Source organism: Lathyrus oleraceus, chromosome 3, assembly GCF_024323335.1.
Source record: "Lathyrus oleraceus cultivar Zhongwan6 chromosome 3, CAAS_Psat_ZW6_1.0, whole genome shotgun sequence".
In the NCBI taxonomy this organism is placed as follows: Eukaryota; Viridiplantae; Streptophyta; class Magnoliopsida; order Fabales; family Fabaceae; genus Lathyrus; species Lathyrus oleraceus.
The window spans coordinates 431,746,307-431,766,821 of record NC_066581.1 but is presented as its reverse complement, the minus strand read 5'-3'; positions in this window follow the sequence as shown (position 1 = coordinate 431,766,821).

Sequence of the window (20,515 nt, the reverse complement as noted above, 5' to 3'; positions counted from 1 at the left end):
AGTGGTTTTATAATTCAGTTAGAGAACTGTTATTATGTACCTGCAAATTAGCAGGAATATTATTTCCATTTCTTGTTTGGACAAGTTTGGATTTTCATTTATAATAAAGAACAATTGTTGCTCAATTTATTTGAATGATATATTCTATGCTACTGCACAAATGAGCAATGGACTATATGTCCTTGATCTCGAAATGCCTACTAATAACATTTTAATACTTATAAGGGATCCTCAGCCCTTCAACCAATCCCATATTTGTAACATCAAACCCCAAAGAGTTCTGACACTCCATGGCTCTGATCTTCTCAACTAGGGCATCAACCCTCCTATCCCTTTCGTCAGTTCTTCCCACAACTTCATCATCCTCACTGAGGAGAGTAAACATATCCTCCTGTCTGTCAACCAACTGAGCAGGCTGGCGAACTGGAGCACGGGTCACTCTGGCATTAGCTGTCTCTGGAGCAATAGGTTGTCCGTTGATTCTGATACCCCTCAACTCATCACCCACAACATAGTTGTTGATGGGGACAGCAGCAGTAACGTTGTCATTGATTGGGCCTCCCTCTGGCAAAGTATGGTTGACAGGTGGAATTGCAGCTTCATGTCTCTGAACCAAGGCTCGCAGTTCCTCTTGACCTTGTGCAACCCCTTGCATCATATTCATAAACTGGGCCATGTTAGCCCTCATCTCTGCCAACTCAGCCTGAACTTGGTCCATGCTTCTCTGTCGATTCAACCTTATCGCGTAGCGGTGCGGACGTTGATCAGCAATCCTGCTTGAAACAGGAACCTGAATGAGAAGTCTTGTTCAAGAACACCTGTAATGCAAGAATGATATGTATATGATGCTAATGATGCGTATGATGCACATGATATGTTCATTCCTCAGGAATTCAAAAGCCTAATTCATCTTTCAAAAGATGGCAACCTGCAACAATGAACAACGCAGAAGCAGACTACACAAGATAATAAGCACAAGGTGAAACATCAACATCCTCATCTATAGATGTGAGCACAAGGATGATACAACAATACTCAAGAAAAGATCCAAATGATAAGAGTACAAGGAATCCCATCCGACAACCCTGGAGGTGATTCTCAATATAAACAACAGATACAAGCTAAGAAAGATGTCCTCCAGGAATGAGAGTCTTCAGATACTGGCACTGGTCTATCAACAGGTTGCATTCTGAACACTCAGGCAGAGGAGTGATCTTCTCCTTCAGTTGTCTTCTGAGCTCTACAACTTCTCCTCCAAGCTGGTTCTCTGATGCAAGCCTCAGGTCTACCTCCTTCTTCAATTGAACATCCTTGTCTTTGAGCTGCCTTTCCAAGTCTCGTATCTTCTTCTGGTAATTGGCTTCCGCTCTTTGCAACCTCAAGCGCTCACGGTGTTCTCCATCGAACATTGCTTCTACCTCCTCATAGGACCTCTTCTTGCTTCCCAACCTGCTAGCACTCTCACCTTGCACTCCTTTGAGTTGATGAGCCAAGTTCAACTTGTCAGCTTTGGCTTTGTAAAGCTCCATCTGGGTATCTTGTTCCTTCTCTTTCAACCGACGATTCTCCATCAAGGCTTGCTTGTACTGCTCAGCAGGCACACTCTCAGAAAGGACCAAAGGCGGTTGTTCCTACAATGGTTCCATCCTATCATAGGGTAACAACAAGGTTCCAACTCTATCCTTGACCCACTCAATGTAGGCAGGCATAGCAATGGCAAACTTCTTTCTCAAGACAGATCCATCTTTGACACCAATAGTCTTCCAAGCTCTTCCTACTTGCTCCAACCTAACTAGGTCACTTCGCTTCTCAAAGCACACACTCTCAGCTATCTCAGCATCTAGCGGCCTTCCATTCATAACAAATCCCAACTGACGTAGTGAAAGAACCGGATTGTAATTGATGCAACCCTTAGTCCCTATGAGTGGCACGTTACGAAACTCCCCATAACTCATGATAACATTGCGCACATTCATCTTGTAAGCTTGCCACCTGATATCATAGGATGTGAGAGACATGATCCTCTGAGTCCACTTATGAGTGTTCTGAGTATCCATAAAAGGTCCACTGGTTGGCAGAAAAAACAAGAACCATCTAAGTAGCAATGGGAGATAACACCTGATAGCTCCACCCTTACCATGCCTGCTATGGATAGCATAATAAGTGTCAGCTAACAAGGTAGGATTCGGATTTCCACTCATGAAGATAGTGATAGCAGCAAAGTCCACAAAATTAGGCATGCTAGGAAACAACACCACTCCATAGATTATGGCAGCCAACTGAGCGTTGAAAGCTTCCCAATTTCCCTTCTTCGCTTCTTCCTTAGCCATGCTCACCAAGTACTTCAAAGACAAACCCACAACATCACCACTTGATTTCCAATTGTCACTCACCTCCTTGATACTCAAATAAAGAGCCTTAGCAACAACCCTGAAATCAACCTCCTTTGGCACATCCAGGAAAGGCACCTGGTACTTGATCGGGATATTCAGCAGAATAGAATACTCTTCGAGAGTGGGCGCTAACTGATAATCCTGGAAAGTGAAGCAATGGAGCTCTGGATCATAAAACTGTAGGAGAGTCTGCAACGGTACTGGATCTACCACCATCTTCAACAGTGTCAGAATATCCCCATACTGGTCATCAAACATCTTCTGATTACAACCGGTCACCATATTGCTCAACTCTATCAAGGATGTCAATGGCTCACGGTGAAAACTGTAGGTGCAAGTCTTCCTCTTCGACCCTGGAATGGTTGCCATCTCTCATAGTGAACAGACTCCTGAATGAACCTGAGAAATGATATGCATGAGGAGATTAGCTTTTTTCTTTTCTTTTTTTATCATCATTTTTTATTGCATTATTTTTTGAAAATAAACATGCTATGATGCAAATGATGCAAACACAACTGGTTGGATGTGTGTCACGGAGCACAGGTTCAAAGTTTCGGCTTGAATTCGGAACCACAAAGTCATCTGAAACCCATATCTCTGAACCAAGTCACCAACGGGAACCAATAGTCACCAACAGGACCAAGAGTCACTAACAAATCAAGTCACCAACTGATCAATAGTCACCAACTGTACCTGTAATGATTCATTCCCTCCCCACTCACGGGTGTCATCTAAGCCAGGGTAAGGTCAAGAGAAACACAGGATAAACAACCCTTTCAAGAATATCATCCTATACACACCAGATGTATGTAACGATAATACCCCATCAGAGTCTGAACTGCTCGTGATGTCATGTTCCGCTAAGTGGCGCAATACCACCCGCTTCCCATGAATCACTCTATTCCTAGGTGTCCTAAAGTTCACTCATGGCCTGGGTATTGGGCCTTTTACCTCTTGTAACTCCCACCCCACAGAGAGACAGACACACAGCCAGCATAATGAAAGTATGATGAATGCAAACATAAATGCAAACATAAATACAAACATATACAATCACAACATAAACATAAATGCAATAAATGAAACAGCAAAAGCAACCAAACCCTATCCTACAGAGCGCTAGGACTGACTCGCTTAGCGAAGATGGACCAGCAAGAGGTCAACTTCTCTAGTAAGTCCCCAGCAGAGTCGCCAGCTGTCGCATTATGCGAAAAACCGGCGGGAAAAAGACACAACAGAGCCGCCACCGTGCGTTATTTATCCCAAAGGAGGGAAAGGAAATGCTCGAAGTAAACCTGGAAAAGACATGGTCTCGCGACCAGAGAAAGATGGGATAGGGAGTCGGTTATGCGAAGGGAATGTATTAGCACCCATACACATCCGTCGTACTCGACGGGATCCACACTCAGAAAGAATAGAAGAAAGGTTGCTAAAAGACTGCCCAAACACTGCACACAAGCTGGAAACAAACACAGAAAGACGGAAAAAACGGGACTCGGCAGGATATCGCATCCTGAGCCTACGTAGTCTGTCAGACACAGACATCAGAGTCGACGTAGTTCGGGACAGGGGAACGTGCTCGCTAGGATGTTGCATCCTATGCATACGTATCTTCTCTAATCAGAGAAGAATCAGAGCACTCGTAGCTCGGCTAACGCACGCCAAACAAGACCACACAGGAAACCGACTGCCAATGGCTGGACTTACGTCAGACTCCACACAAACAGGAAAACATGGAAACCGAATGTCAATCGCTGGACTTACATCAGACTCCGAACCAACAAATACTCACATAGGAAACCGATTGCCAATCGATGGACTTAAGTCAGACTCCAACAAGCAAACAAGACACAGGAAACCAACTGCCAATCGCTGGACTTATGTCAGACTCCAACACACACAAAGGGTTGAAAAAGAAAAAGGGCGCCCGGAGAGATCAGCTCATCTCCTGCCTACGTACCTCATCTGGTATGAGGATCAGGGCGACGTAGTTCCCCTAAACAGGGAAAGAACTTCTATCCTAACTAGAGACAAGGGAGATGATAAGCTACAAGGGAGACTACGACTCGAGCCTAGAAGTTGTCATGCATACGATCCCTACGTTGAGGTTTCTATCCTAACTTGCACAGGAAGCAAGCTAGCCTAAACACAGCACAATCAAGCAAATACAAGCACAATAAAGCAAGCACACACACTATATGCAAACAATTGGCTCACACGAGGCTAGGCTGTAGAAACAAGCCAACTGGAATGGGGTGTTTTTAGCTCTTATCCCTAACATTGAGAGTTAGGGTGAAGCAGATGAAATGGGAAGTGAGGGTAAGACCTCACAGCTCTTATCCCTGGCCTGGGAGAGCTTGAATCAAATAGAAAGTGTGGGAGTTCAGAATGAAGGAACTCTTCTCCACAAATGACTGACTTTATGGACTAGATTTTGGGTTCTTACTCACAATGCATCAACACATGGTGTGAGCAAAGTGAGTGACACAACTGAATAGCAGGGGATGGATTGCACATCCCTTTTATCTGCCAATTGCCTCTTAAGAGGACTTTACCTGCTTGGCACAAAATTAAACAAACACAAGCATTGCCTCTTAAGGAGGGCTTCAGACAGGTGCCTACCAATAACAGTAGGTCTTCCAGACTACATGAAGATTAAGGAATTATACCTCAGTGGTATTCCAACCACAAGCAAGCAAAGCAAAGTTCAAATGAACTTAAAGCAACTTAGGTACCTGTGGAAACAGCTAAACCAATCAGTACAATACTCAAAAAATAGTCAACAACAGTCAATATCAAACAGACAACCCAATAGGCAACACATGAGCCACAAGCACAAGTGAATGGTTTTCAAAGCCTACAAAATAGCAAATGTTAGCCAATAACAACAAATGATCAAGCTCAAATGAAGGAGCAACATCAATCATGGAGATGCACACTTGAACCTGAAACTCACAACTCAAATGTAAGTAACAAACCACTAGGTCAAAGCCTAGGGTCAAAAGGGGATGAAAAAGCCAAAACAAAACTTCAAACTCAACATGAATCATATTTAACCAATCAAGAACAAGTCCTAAAAAGGACCAAACCATAATCAATAAGCAAGTCCATTTAATAGGCAAGAGAAGTTAATGACCAATTCAAGGCACACATTTGATCATTATGAATGAAAATTCCCAATCAAAACAGAAATGATTCAAATAATTCTGGAAAAATTCATGAACATTCAACACATCCAAAAGATCCATCATACAAAAAATCAGAAGCATTAGAGGTCATTTGGCATGGAAATCAAATTGCACAATCAAGACAATCAAATGTGTGACACAAATTGTCACACCATGCAAACACAAGAATAAAACAGAATTGGCACATGAGAAAAATACCAGATCAAGCCTCAAAGGTCCATCAATGTGTCTAGAATCAGCATGTAAAATTTCAAGTCCATTGGATTAAAATCAAGCATTTCATGATAGAAAGAGTAAGGCAATGTCACAAATGTACATGTGTTCAATCAACCTAGAGCCATATAATTTCCAGCCTTGCACAATTTTCCAATTCATGATCATAAAAAACTAGACATTCTAAGGAGCATTTTGCAAAAAATTGGGATTGAATTGGATGATTTTTCAATTTTATATTATTTTATGAAGTGGGGAAAAAAATTTGAAGTCAAACATGATCAAGCATGGCAAAAGGAGGGAAACATGAAAAAATGATGAACAATTTGAATATTTCGCTCGCTGGGACTCGAACCTTGTACGCATTTGAAAACGCGCGCTAAGCACTAAAACGGTGTCGTTTCAACTAAAGCCCTAGCGCTGCCCAGAAATTCATCGCTCACCTGGAAAATGGCATGATCTTCATCTTCCTCATGAAGATGAAGATGAAGATGAAGATGAAGATGAGCTTCATCCAAATTTCCAGAAAATCCCAGAAACGCCCAGACTCCCAAAAAATTTATGCCATTCGGAACCTTACCCCATGCACATCCTAAATCAACTAATGATTCATGCTAAAACAACATAAATTGCTTAAATCGAAGAAAATAAAATTGGACATTCAGATTTCAAACACACATAACTTCATGGATAATGCACCATTTCAATTGATTTTTCTACCAGAATGATCAGCAACACAAGATCTACACAAATATAACAATGAATTTGAGAATCATGAGGTTCCAAACTTGACCTCTTGAAGAACAGCAAGTTGAAATCGCGTGCTACAAGGCTCAGCAATGGTCCAAAGCTGCTCTATAATCCTTGTGGAGATAATTGATGAAGAATTGGAAGCTCCAACACGTGTGGATCTAGCTCAATTTGCAAACTCCATTAAACCTTCAAGCTTCAAGTATGGTTGAATATGGCACGAATTCTTCAAGATTCACGTTCAATTTCACTCAAAATCACTCCATGATCATGAATTTACCAAGAGAAATCAGGTTTATGTGAGGAAATTTGAAGTTCTTTTTGAGAGAAAATTTTTATGGAAGCTTGGATCTAGATCTGAAAACTGTTGTTAATGGCAAATGCAGTTGTGATTATGATTATATATGCCTTGTTAATGATTCTGAAAGTAAGCTTAAGCCAAAACTAAATGAGATTAGCAAGTTACAAGGTGTGTGCACCAATTGGCATTTTCACTCCATGCATGAAATGGCCACGTGAACAGTGCACCACCAAGGCCCAAATTCATCCAAAATAAGCCCATGCACCAATCAGAATTGGAATTTCATGCATATAATCACCCAAATTGATTTTAGTAAATTTCCTTCAAGAAACTTCATGAATAAGTAAATGATCATGCAAATAAAATTCGTGCCATGTAATGGATGTTTTGGAAACTACATGTTATGAGAAGCAAAGTGCAAAAAGAACCACCAAATTTGGAGCCTTGGTTCAAAAGATATCGCCATTTGAATTTCTAAGCACACTTTGCCAAGATTAGATCATATCTCCTCAACCACACATCATAAATCCATGATCTTCGACGTTTTGGAAATGGGAGAGAAAGATCTTCAACTTTCATGTTGGACAAAATTTCATTTGAAGCTTCTTTGATGTTGGAAAGTTGAATTGGAGTTGGTCCAAAAACATGCTATTTTTGGAAACTTGAAAATTACAGGTCATTTTCCATTTTTGGAAACTTTTGATCTGGCTTCAAATCCTTCAAGATAAATGTTTAACATGAAGAATAAACCTCTTTTAGACATGAATGAAGTGTCTCAAACCAATTCTCCATCTCCTAGCCCTCAGTTGACTTGCAGTTGACTTTTATGGGCCCCAGATGACTTGGACATGTACTGATGACTTTTGAGCCTCTGGCCTTTGGTCAAGTTGCTTCAAAATGAACCTTGGGTCATGTAAGCTCTCTAGAACAACCCCTAGGGCTTTTGTCTCATGGAAATGCTTGATCTCTTGCACAGATGGATTCTCCTGATCAATCTTGACTGATGAAATGCAATGGATTATGCAGTGTGAATGCAATGTTAATGACCTAAAGATGAAATGTATGTACAAATGGGAAGTGCAAATTTGAGGTGCTACACTAAGGCTAATTGGTTCATTAATAACTTTGTGTTAGATGAACCTATACAGGTATGGATGAGATTAGGTTCATCCCTTTGATCATTTTCTTTTTGTGTGTGGTATGTTTTAGGAGTATGGTTCATTATACCATATCTCCAACATGCATTAACACCAAAATTTCTATTGCCCGACCTTAGATAGTTGTGACGTCTACATAAGTCCAATTACGATTGCTTAACATAACGCTAAATTTTGACCCAAAGGAATAGCATTCTAGTAAGTTAGATTGTAAGTCTCCCCCCTTTCATGGTATTGTGTGGAAACTTGGCCTTTTTCCCTTCCTTTCGAAGATGTCTTGGTTCAAGGATCCATGCTTGTGAGTAGAGGGTTGAGTATTCTCCAAAGAATGGCTTAATCAATTGAAAAGCAAAACTCCACTAACATTTAATCTAATAACATTTGACTAACTTTTATTATCATTGCTTTTAATTTCAAGTCATTTACTTTATGAAATTTAAATTCAAGCCATTTACCATTTCATTTGCCATTTTACATATCATTTAACTTGTTTATGTTTATGTCATTTTCACTTTGCTCACTTGAGCCATATATTGTGATTGTATATATTTGTTTGTGTATCTTGTTTGTATTGATTAGTATTAGGACCTTAAAGTACTTAATAAATAACAAAAACCCTAAAAAATGTTTGTGTGGACTGTTGGATTTGATCTGAGATTTGGACTTAGAATTAGGCAACATTCCCTATGCAAAAGGACTTGGCCAATGCCAACATTTCTGAAACCAAGTTATTATGAATTGAGCTTTCATCTGATGTAAATATTGAGATCCCATTGAGTTCATTTGCTACATGATCTTGATGCAAATGTTACTTTGAACCGGTGTCTAATGCCTTATTTTAAGCTAAATCAAGGAGTATGTCATCTGATGCATGGGAAGATTAAGAAGAAGACTATGAAGTTGCTTGCTTGGATGTGGCTATCTTTATTTGATGCCTTGCTCTTCATTTTGCTACTTGCTTATTGATATTTCTTGATTTAAAGTCCAAAGGGAAAATGGGTTTCTATATGACATTTTTGTCTATTGGATTGCATCCCATTGGTCAGATCTTTCCAACTCTTAAGTATTAAATTTTTACTTAGGATTAGTCTATTCAACTCCTCCCACTTCTTAAATTTCAAATCTCTCCCCCTTTTTTTAAAAATATTATTTGCTTGTGATTTCTAAACACTCTTTTTCAAAATAGAAACTTTGGCCTTATGCCTTTGCATTTTTTAAACTCTTTTCTTAAATCAAAGATGTAATGAATCTAATCATATTGACTTAAGATTCAAAAAGAAAAAAATAACTAACACTCGTTCAAACTCTTTTAGGACCTTTGTGCCTCTTTTAAATTTAAACTTTTGTTAAAAGCAACTCATTCACTTTGAAATTGATACCACGAACTACAAGGTTTTGATCCCTCATTTTATGTTGGTACGTAGGCACAAGTCTGAAGGTCTTGTCAAACACAAAAAATATAATTAATGAATTATTTTCTCATCCCTACACTCTATTTATTTGCAAACATCTTTTATACTAAAACACATGCACACATAAAAAAGGGGGACCAACCCTTTGTGCTAACACCTTCCCTTTGTGTAACCAACCCCCTTACCTGTAATCTCTGGAACTTTATTAGTTTTGATTTGAAAACTTCTTATCTTTGGGTTTTCTTCATACTTCTCCCTTTTCCTTTGGAAACAATAAAAGCGCGGTGGCGACACTAGTTTTATTGACGTTAAGTTTATCGATAGCTTAATGGTCATGAATTTACCGCTACATTACCAACATAGAAATGATGGATCAAAACCTCGTAGTTCGTGGTAAAACTTTCAAAGAAGTTGGTGAATTTATTTTAATCAAAGTTTAAAAGAAAGTGTCACAAAAAGGCCAAAGACTTAAAAGAGGTTGTTAGTTCTTTTTGTCTTTTGAAATTAAAGTCAATATGGTTAAGTTCATTTATAAGTTTGATTTAAGAAAATGTTTGAAAATTCAATGGCATAAGGCCAAAGTTTCTAATCATTAAAACATGTCTAAGTTTGAAATCACAAGCAAATAAAGTCTTTGAGAAGAGGGATATATTTTGGTAATTAAAAAAGTGTGAGGAGATGAAAGGACTACCCTAGACAAAAATTAAAGTTAAGAGTTGAACAGGTCTGACCAATGGGATGAAATCATATGAAGACCAAGGCATCAAATAAAGATAGCCATAACATCCAAGCAAGCACTCCAATAGCTAGCAGTCTTCAATGTCTTCCAATGTATCAGATGAAATATTCCTTGGCAAACTCTCATAAACAATCATCAGACATCAATCACAAAATCAAAATAAGTGATTAAACATAGAGACGACATAACAGATGAACCAAGGGTACTCAAGGTTTGCATCAGATGAAAAGTAAAACCAAGGATAGCTCAGTCTCAAAACAATGGCATTGGCCAAGTCCTTAAAGCATATGGAGGTTGTCTATTCTAAGTCCAAAAGTTCAGATCAAGTCCAACAGTCCACCCATATATTTTTTATGGTTTTTTTGCTATTAAGAATTTTAAGGTCCTAAGACCATAAACAAAATCACAAGCACACAATATATACAAGCACAAATGATATGGCTCAAGTGAGCAAAGTGTAAATGGCTGAAACATAACCATCTTACATGAAATGTAAATGGGAATGAATGATAAAGATACTGAAATTTAAATTGCATTAAGTAAATGACTTGAAAGTAAAGAAATGTTAATAAGAGGTTAGTGAAGTGTTAGTTAGAGAGTTTTAATTGTTTAAGTCATTTCTTGGAGAAAACTCAACCATCCATTCACAAGTATGAAGACATGAACCAATACATCATCCATGAGAAGGGCTCCAACTTGGATAAATCAACAGGTATGTCACTATCTCTCATGAATGGAAAAAAGGTCAAGTCTCCACACAGTTCCATGAAGAATGGGAGACTTACAATCTCACTTACAAGAATGCTATAACTTTTGGGACAAATTTAGCTCTATGTTAAGCAATTGAAATTGGATATGTAGAAGTCACAACTATCTGAGGCCGGACAATAAAAACATTGGTGTTAATGCATGTTAGAGACATGTTATAAATAACCAAGCTCCTTAAACATACCACACACAAAATAAAGTGGGAGGAACCTATCTTAGTCAGGCTCCTGTTGATTCATCTGACACAAGGTCATTGATGAATCAACTAGCATTTGAATTTCAGAGAAACCATCGGTCAATGATGGATTGGGGAATAATATGGATGAAGATGAAGATGACAAGGGAAATAGAAACCCAAATTGATCACATGAGGAATTTCATCTGATCAATATTATCCATTCATTTTGAGGGATGAAATATACATTTCATCAATCCCCTAAATCCAATAGTATTGATCAAATGGAAGTTCAAATCAACCATGATCAAGGCCAAACAGAAAGTAAAACATCACAAAGTCAATCAAATGACTAAACAATATTTTTAAACAATTAAAAATCAAATTAAAAATTAATTAAAATGCATTTTTGAAACGTAAAAACCTCAAATCCCTCCAAATCACCAAATAAATGGCCGAGGGATATATCCTAGGTCGAACAAGATCAAAAGACCTTAGACAAAAAGTTTGAGAATTTTTGGAAAGTCATAAGTATTTTAAAATATTTAAAACAAGTCCAAAATCAATTAATTCACAAAAAATATCAAAATTAATCCAAAACACGATTTTAATTTAAAATATGGAAGAGGCAAATATTTAAAGTTTTTTGGTGAACGTCCCATATTTTTTGGATTAAAAATTAATTTAATATGAATTAATCAAAATAAAACTAATTAAAATAAAATCAGAATAATAAAAATAAATCGAAAAAACAAGGGCCACAAATCTACCTTATTAATTGAGGTGGCAGATCTGATAGCCACGCGTGTGTAGTCCATAAAAGGCCAAGTCAAACGCATTGTAGGAGTGGTAATCAAAACCAATGGACCACGTCACCACATCATCGGAGTTGAGGCTCCGGTCATCTTCTTCGTTGGACCTCACCGGACTGGTCCACCACCAACTTTCATGAAAATGAAAAGTGTATACACTAATTTGAAGAGAAAAATGCCAGGAATCCAAATATGCCCTCAAAACTCTCCAATTCTCATTATATTGAAAGATACATGGAATTGAAAATTGAGGAGTATGAACTGAGTTGCTTCGATTTGACCTAAAAGCAACTCAATCTTGTTGCCTACATTGGTAGGTCTTCAGACAACAAAAGAATAAACAAAATAGTGGAGAATTGAGGGAGAATCGAAGAAGAGAAAATCCAGAAAATTCACCTTCGGTTTGCTTCAATTGAGCTTTATCTTGCTTCCAATTTGCCTTGGCTTGCCTCTAACAACTTGCAAGAAGTGAAATGGATGATCAAAAGGCTTGGATTCTTGGAGTTTTAATTCCGAAATAGAATGAGAATTGAAACTCGATTTCAAGAGAAATCTTCAAGTTTATCCTTTCAATGGATGTTAGGGAAGAAACAGGTCAAAGCTTGGGCAATAGAGTCCTTCTTCTGAGCTCAAGGACCATGTATTTATAAGCTACCAATTTCTTTCCACGCCATTTCAAACTTTTGCCAAAAATGCCAATGTTATGGTGCATGCTTGCATGGGCGTGTATAAGGCTAATGAAATGATGAAAATAGGTCCAAAATAGAATCTAAGTGATCCTGAAACAATGATATGGAACCATGCAATGTTGATTTGAAAATTGGTCATGAAATCTTCCAAATGGGGACATGCATTACACCCATGCGCAAGTCACTCAAAAATGCTCCAAATGCCATGATCTTGGACTCTTTCGAAAGATAACATGAAGGGAGCAACTATGATGTTGAAACTTTTTACATTTGTAGCTTGGATCATGATGAATTTTAAGGTGGAAGTTGGAGAAATCAAACATAGTTGAAAATTTTCTAGTTAAAAGTCAAATGACCACTTTTTCCACCTTGAATAACTTTTTCTATGAGCTTCAAATGAAAATGGTTCCTTCTTAAAAGTTGTATCTATTTCACTCATCTTAAATTTAGTCACAAATTTGACACCATTTGAATCTTTCATGAGAGAGTTATGCATTTTAGAAGTTGAGGAAAATTGCTTGTTCAATGATGATGGCCTAAAATGACATATAATGTTTCCTCATGGAACATCCCCTTGCACGTAGAATTTGACATTTATCAAAGAAGACAAATTTTATAAGACGTCTTGAAATTTATCATGAAACTTGGATGGCCTTCATATCATAAAAAATGAGCAAGCTATGATTCTTGGAAGTTGACCTTCCATCTAGGGCACAAACAAAATGACCTATAATATTTCATCATAAAAAATGATTTTCCAAGAAAAATTAGTGCTTGATGTCAACATGAAAGTTGTTTGGAATTTCATAAAGATTATCTTTTCTCTTAGAATAATTTTAACATGATAAAACTTGTAGGAGATAGGGTCTAGTGAACCCTAGATTTGATCTGTTGACTTTCTCTGGTCAACCTCTTTGAACCATGTTGCAAACTTGAAGTTATTTGATATTTGGGGGCTCATGGAGAATAATATATGCTTTGGATGATGTATAATGGAATATCCCTTGATATCTTTGACCAATTGATGAAGAAACTTGTTGAGGAAGTCACACAAGATACCTAGATGAATTAGGGCTTCCAAGGCAACCAAGCTTCAAACTCTTGATGAATTCTTGATCAAAATGACAATTAAATAACATGGGGATCCATATATGATACTTAGAACCATTGTGAACCTTTTATTGATTGATCCCTTGCATTGAGGGTCTCAACCCCTAGTTATGAACTTGGTGGGGCACAGGTGGACACACACACCTGCAAAAGAAACAAACCTACATATAGACATATTTTTGGTATTTTTATTAGTAAACAAATAAAAACAAAGTATGATACAATCAAATATGCTTGGTGATCTCTCCCAATGCAAACCCAATGACTGAGGGGTGAGGAGGATACTAAGGTGTGATCCCAAAGCGAATGCAAATGATGACATAACATGAGGGATCTTAGGGTCAACATTGGGGTCTTACAGGTTCACAAAGAGATGGGAAGCAGTTACAACTCAATATGGGTTTTTAAATAGAGTGTCTTGGATGACACATAAGCACACTACCAGGAACTTGAAGATCGAACATGGAGTAAACACAGTAGTCCCATAGTGGTAATAACTGTCATCAATGATTACTTTGTAAATATAATTTATAGAATACTCATACATGGGATCAAAGGTTGCAATATTTCATACATACTATTCCTACCACTGGAGTACCCAAGTCAAAGAGTGAAATAGTTGAGCGAGAGACATGTATGCGTCTGCGTCCAATATTTTTTATTAGTCTTTTTTCTTCCTTAATCGAAACATGTACTTTTACCTTTGCTTTGCTTAATGTCATTTATTGCATTTTTCCTTATCGTTTATCACAACCTCATTTCATTTAAAGTAATTTTCTGTCGTTATCGTTCACGCGAAGATAGAGTTTGACAAGTCGAACGATTAAAGGCTGAAAAGGCTAGAACTTCCAAGTTCAGTAAAAAGAAGGTAGCTAATGTAGAAGTCAACAACATATGGAACTCATCCTACGTAGGATATGAGTATATAGAGGATAACAAAGTCAATGTGGCTGAACTAAAACCAGGGCCTCCTTACACATAAAACCCTCAAATGGGAAGAATCTCGTCGAACCCAAAGTTGAAAAATTTGTTGCTAGAACATACACCTTCAATGTTATTAAGTGTGATGAAATATTTGATTTATTGGTTATCAACGGAAAAATTGTTGTTCCTAAATGGGATAAAGTCCTACCATTAGAACAAACAAAGACAAAAGGTTTTTGTAAATTCCAGAATTTTTGGGTCATAAAACTTCGCAATATGTAGTTTTCAGGGATCTGGTGCAAAATTATCTCAAGGATAGCAGGCTCAAGTTTGTTGACAAGTATAAATCGCGCCCATAAGACAATGTTTAAACAAAATATGAGGCTTTCTTTGTCGAGCCAATATACATCATGGTTGTCGACATTGTCGATGAAGTTTGTAACACCCCGATAATAAAATGATAATTATTTAAATTAAGTTAATAATAGATTTATTAATTTAATTAGATAATTGGATTATTATTATTATTATTATTATTTTTGGAATTATTGAATTATTATTATTATTATTATTGGGATAATAATAATTATTGGAAAATATATAAGTTGGAAATAAGAGAAAAGTCTCATTTGGAAAAGAAAGTTTTCACGTGAAACAGAGAAGCGATTGAGAAAGTGGAGAAAGGGCAAGAGGAAGAGCTAGAGAGCAAGGGTTGGAGAACGGAAAAGCTTGAAGCTCAAAGTTTCGCCGGATTAACTCAGGTAAGGGGGGTTTATCGTCGTTTAATGGGGATTATGGGTTAGCATGTAATGGGTAGTGATAAACCGTTGAATTGACCCTAATTGGGATTGTCGAATGCTGAAAATTGTGATGGATATGTTGTGTAAAAACTGAAATTGAACATGTAATTGAGTGTGTTGTAATTTCCCTAACGTATAACTTTTTACGGAATTGGAATCGGAGGTCCGGAAGTCCTCCAACGGCGGAAATTGCGGAGAATTCTGCATTCTGCTTTGTGTTAGCGCAGGAACTGCTGTTTTGTCTGCGTTAACCGGTTAACCCAGGGTGTTAACCGGTTAACACTGTTGCGAATTATGAAATTAGTGCTGTTTTGCCTGCGTTAACCGGTTAACCCAGGGCGTTAACCGGTTAACACTGTTGCGTTTTGCCAGAAAGTGTGGTTGTGCTGCGTTAACCGGTTAACCCAGGGCGTTAACCGGTTAACACTGTTGAAAAGTGGGAAAATTGACATTTTAATGTTATGTACATAATTGATGTTTGGCCTATGGTAGCGTATGATGTGATAGGGATTAATTCCCGCTATTTTGAGCAGTATAGGTATTAGTAGAGGGTGCTAATACTGTGGTTAATTATTTGACATGATATGATGTTTTGATACATGTGTTGATGATGTTTGATGGTATGTATAATGTTGTGAATGTACATGTTATGTATGCAATTGTGAATGGACTGTTGTATGGCTTAGAGTGTGAGCATATGTCCATTGTGGATTTTGTTGTTGATGTTGCATTGCTAGATGATTAGCATGCATATTGTGGCCTTTAGGGTGGTAGCTAATTCCCATGGTGAGGAATTAGTGAGTTAGTCATTTTGGACTGTTGTTGATGTTTGCATGCTAGGTGATTAGCGTGCATAGCATGGCCCATTTGGGGTGGTAGCTAATTCCCATGGTGAGGAATTAGTGAGTGAGTCACTAGGTCTCAAATGAGTGGGACTAGTGGGCTTGGTAGCCGTGCCTGGATTTGGACGGTGAGGTGAACTATATGTTCATAAATAGTCGGTACCGCATGCATGGAGTCTCATTGCATAATTGATATATGGCGTATAATATGAATGGATGGATCCCAGTATTATACGTGTGTTGTGTGTTGTGTGTTGTGTTGATGTTGAGTATGATTGAGTTGACATTGCTGTTACTGAATGTGTAATCTGATTGGGTGATGAAACGTGTTAATTACTTAGCATTACATGATGATTTATAATGCTTATTATATCGATTGAGGAACTCACCCTTACAACTATTTTTCAGGTAACGAGCAATGAGTTGAGTAGAAGTTAATGCTTGGAGTCTAGTGTAGTCTCCTTAGGGGGTCGTGCTCTGATAGATGTAACATCGGGATGGGATGTTTTTATTTTGTTGAATAATTTCACATGTAATATGTTACATGTTTTACTTGATTGAGGAGATTTCTATCCGCTGCGTTTTATGCAAATGTTTATGTTTTGAATTAATAAAAGAGCATGACCGTTATACTGTTGAATGGTGTGCAGTGTTTGTGTGTGACACCCTTAACTGCATAATTACTCTGAGTTTTTATATGTTGTTTTAATTAAATATTTGGGGTATTTTAGAAGGGTGTTACATTAGTGGTATTAGAGCATAGTCGGTCGAGTCGAGTCATAATTATTCTGTTTCCCCTGTACGGGATAGGTGTTGTGTAACCCTATCAGTACTTATTGTTTAGCTTGTTGGGTTTTCAGAATAGAGATGGCTGGAAGAGGTAGAGATGATGTTGCGATTGCTGAGGCTCTGGGTATGCTAGCTGGGGTACTTGGAGGGAACCCGAATGTTGTGGGAATGGGAGTTGCTCGCCAACTGAGTGAGTTCCAGAAGAACAATCCTCCAATGTTCAAGGGAGCATACGATCCAGATGGTGCTCAGAAGTGGTTGAAGGAGATCGAGAGGATCTTCCGAGTGAATGAGTGTGCCGATAACCAGAAGGTCAGGTTCGGTACGCATATGCTGTCAGAGGAAGCTGATGATTGGTGGGTTGCTACCCGCACTGAGTTGGAATCTGCTGGAAATGCTGAGATCACTTGGGCTGTGTTCAGAGAGAGATTCCTGAGGAAGTATTTTCCAGAGGATGTTAGAGGAAAGAAAGAGATAGAGTTCTTGGAATTGAAGCAGGGCAATCGGTCTGTTACTGAGTATGCTGCTAAGTTCACAAAGCTGTCGAAGTATTATACTCCCTATAATGAGGCTGCTGGAGAATTTTCGAAATGTGTGAAGTTTGAGAACGGGTTGCATCCCGAGATCAAACAGGCTATTGGATATCAGCGGATCAGAGTGTTTTCTGACTTGGTTGACTGTTGCAGGATTTTTGAACAGGATTCCAAAGCCAGAGCAGAGAGCTATCAGCAAAGGGTTGATAGAAGAGGCAAGAATCAGAATGATCGTGGGAAACCGTATGCAGCTGGCAGAGGTTTTCAGAGTCAAAGTGGGATGAAGAGGCCTAGTGGGGGAGACTCTAGTGCTCCTGCTAAGTGTTACAGATGTGGTCAGGCTGGACATCGTGTCCATGAGTGTACCAGTGCTGAGAAGAAATGTTTCAAGTGTGGCAAGGGTGGTCATTTGGCTGCAGAGTGTCGGTCGAAGACTGTGACTTGCTTCAACTGTGGAGAGGTGGGTCATATTAGTCCACAGTGTCCTAAGCCGAAGAGAGAGAACCAGTCGGGAGGCAAGGTTTTTGCTTTATCGGGTTCTGAGACTTCTGCAGATGATCGTTTAATCCGAGGTACGTGTTATATTAATGGCTTTCCTCTTGTAGCTATTATTGACACCGGTGCTACTCATTCCTTTATATCTTTGGATTATGCTGTGAGACTTAAGTTAGAGATATCTGAGATGCATGGTAGTATGGTGATTGATACTCCTGCAAAGGGTTCAGTGACTACCACTTCAGTTTGTTTAAATTGTCCTTTGAGTATTTTTGGTAGAGACTTTGGGATGGACCTCGTGTGTCTTCCATTAGTGCAGATTGATGTTATCTTGGGTATGAACTGGTTGGTGTTTAACCGAGTTTCTATCAATTGTTTTGATAAGACTGTGATATTTCCTGAGGATGAGGAAGAAAAGGATTTGTTTCTATCAGCGAGACAAGTGGATGAGGCAGTAGCAGATGGGGCAGAGTTGTTTATGCTGTTAGCGACTTTGGAGGCTAAAGATAAACTGGTGATTTGCGATCTAGCTGTGGTGTGTGATTTTCCTGATGTGTTTCCGGAAGAGGTGAATGATTTGCCGCCAGAGCGTGAAGTTGAGTTCTCGATTGATTTGGTACCTGGTACTAGGCCGATATCGATGGCTCCGTACCGTATGTCTGCTGTTGAGTTAACTGAATTGAAGAGTCAGTTGGAAGATCTGTTGGATAAGAAATTTATTCGTCCGAGTGTGTCACCGTGGGGTGCACCAGTGTTATTGGTTAAGAAGAAAGAAGGTACTATGAGGTTGTGTGTGGACTACAGGCAACTGAATAAAGTGACGATCAAGAATCGGTATCCTTTGCCGAGGATTGATGATTTGATGGATCAATTGGTTGGTGCGAGTGTGTTCAGCAAAATAGATTTGAGGTCGGGATATCATCAGATACGTGTGAAGACTGAGGATATTCAGAAGACTGCTTTCAGAACAAGGTATGGACATTATGAGTATTCTGTAATGCCTTTTGGTGTGACAAATGCGCCTGGAGTATTTATGGAGTATATGAATAGGATTTTCCATCCGTACCTAGACAAGTTTGTTGTGGTGTTTATTGATGACATTTTGGTGTATTCGAAATCTGAAGAAGAGCATGCTGAGCATTTGAGAGTGGTTTTAGAAGTTCTCCGAGAAAAGAAGTTATTTGCTAAACTCTCTAAATGTGAATTTTGGTTAGAAGAGGTTAGTTTTCTTGGTCATGTGATTTCAAGAGGTGGTGTTGCTGTTGATCCTTCTAAGATAGAAGCGGTGTCTAAGTGGGAAGCTCCGAAGTCTGTTGCTGAGATTCGAAGTTTCCTTGGATTGGCTGGTTATTATAGGAAGTTCATTGAGGGATTTTCGAAGTTGGCGTTACCGTTGACGATGTTGACTAGAAAGGGGCAAGCGTTTGTTTGGGACTCAGAATGTGAAGAAGGTTTCCAAGAGTTAAAGAGAAGGTTAACTACTGCTCCTATTCTGATATTACCAAGTCCGTCGGAACCATTTGAGGTTTACTGTGATGCTTCATTGTTGGGTTTGGGTGGTGTGTTGATGCAGAATAAGCAGGTTATAGCTTATGCTTCGAGACAGCTGAGGGTTCATGAGAGGAACTATCCGACACACGATTTAGAATTGGCAGCTGTGGTATTTGTTCTGAAGTTATGGAGGCATTACTTGTACGGGTCAAGATTTGAGGTTTTCAGTGACCATAAAAGTTTAAAGTATTTGTTTGATCAGAAAGAGCTGAATATGAGACAGAGGAGATGGTTAGAGTTTCTGAAGGATTATGACTTTGGTTTGAATTACCATCCGGGTAAAGCAAACGTAGTGGCTGATGCATTGAGTCGGAAATCATTGCATATGTCTATGTTAATGGTTAAGGAATTGGATTTAATTGAACAGTTTAGAGACTTGAGTTTGGTGTGTGAAAGTACTCACAATAGTGTTAAATTGGGAATGTTGAAGTTAACGAGTGGTATTCTGGATGAGATTAGAGAGGGTCAGAAATCCGATATGCTTTTGGTTGATAAGTTGACTTTAGTGAACCAAGGTCAAGGTGGTGAATTCAGAGTTGATGAGAATGGTGTTTTGAAATTTGGTAATCGGGTGTGTATTCCGGACGTTACCGAACTTAAGAAGAGTATTCTTGAGGAAGGACATCGTAGTGGACTGAGTATTCATCCTGGAGCTACGAAGATGTATCATGATTTGAAGAAGTTATTTTGGTGGCCGGGAATGAAAAGAGAAATTGCGAGTTTTGTTTATTCCTGTTTGACTTGTCAGAAGTCGAAGATTGAGCATCAGAAGCCGTCTGGGCTAATGCAACCGTTGGCTATTCCAGAGTGGAAGTGGGATAGTATCAGTATGGATTTTGTTTTTGGTTTACCGAGGACAGGTAAGAATTTTGAA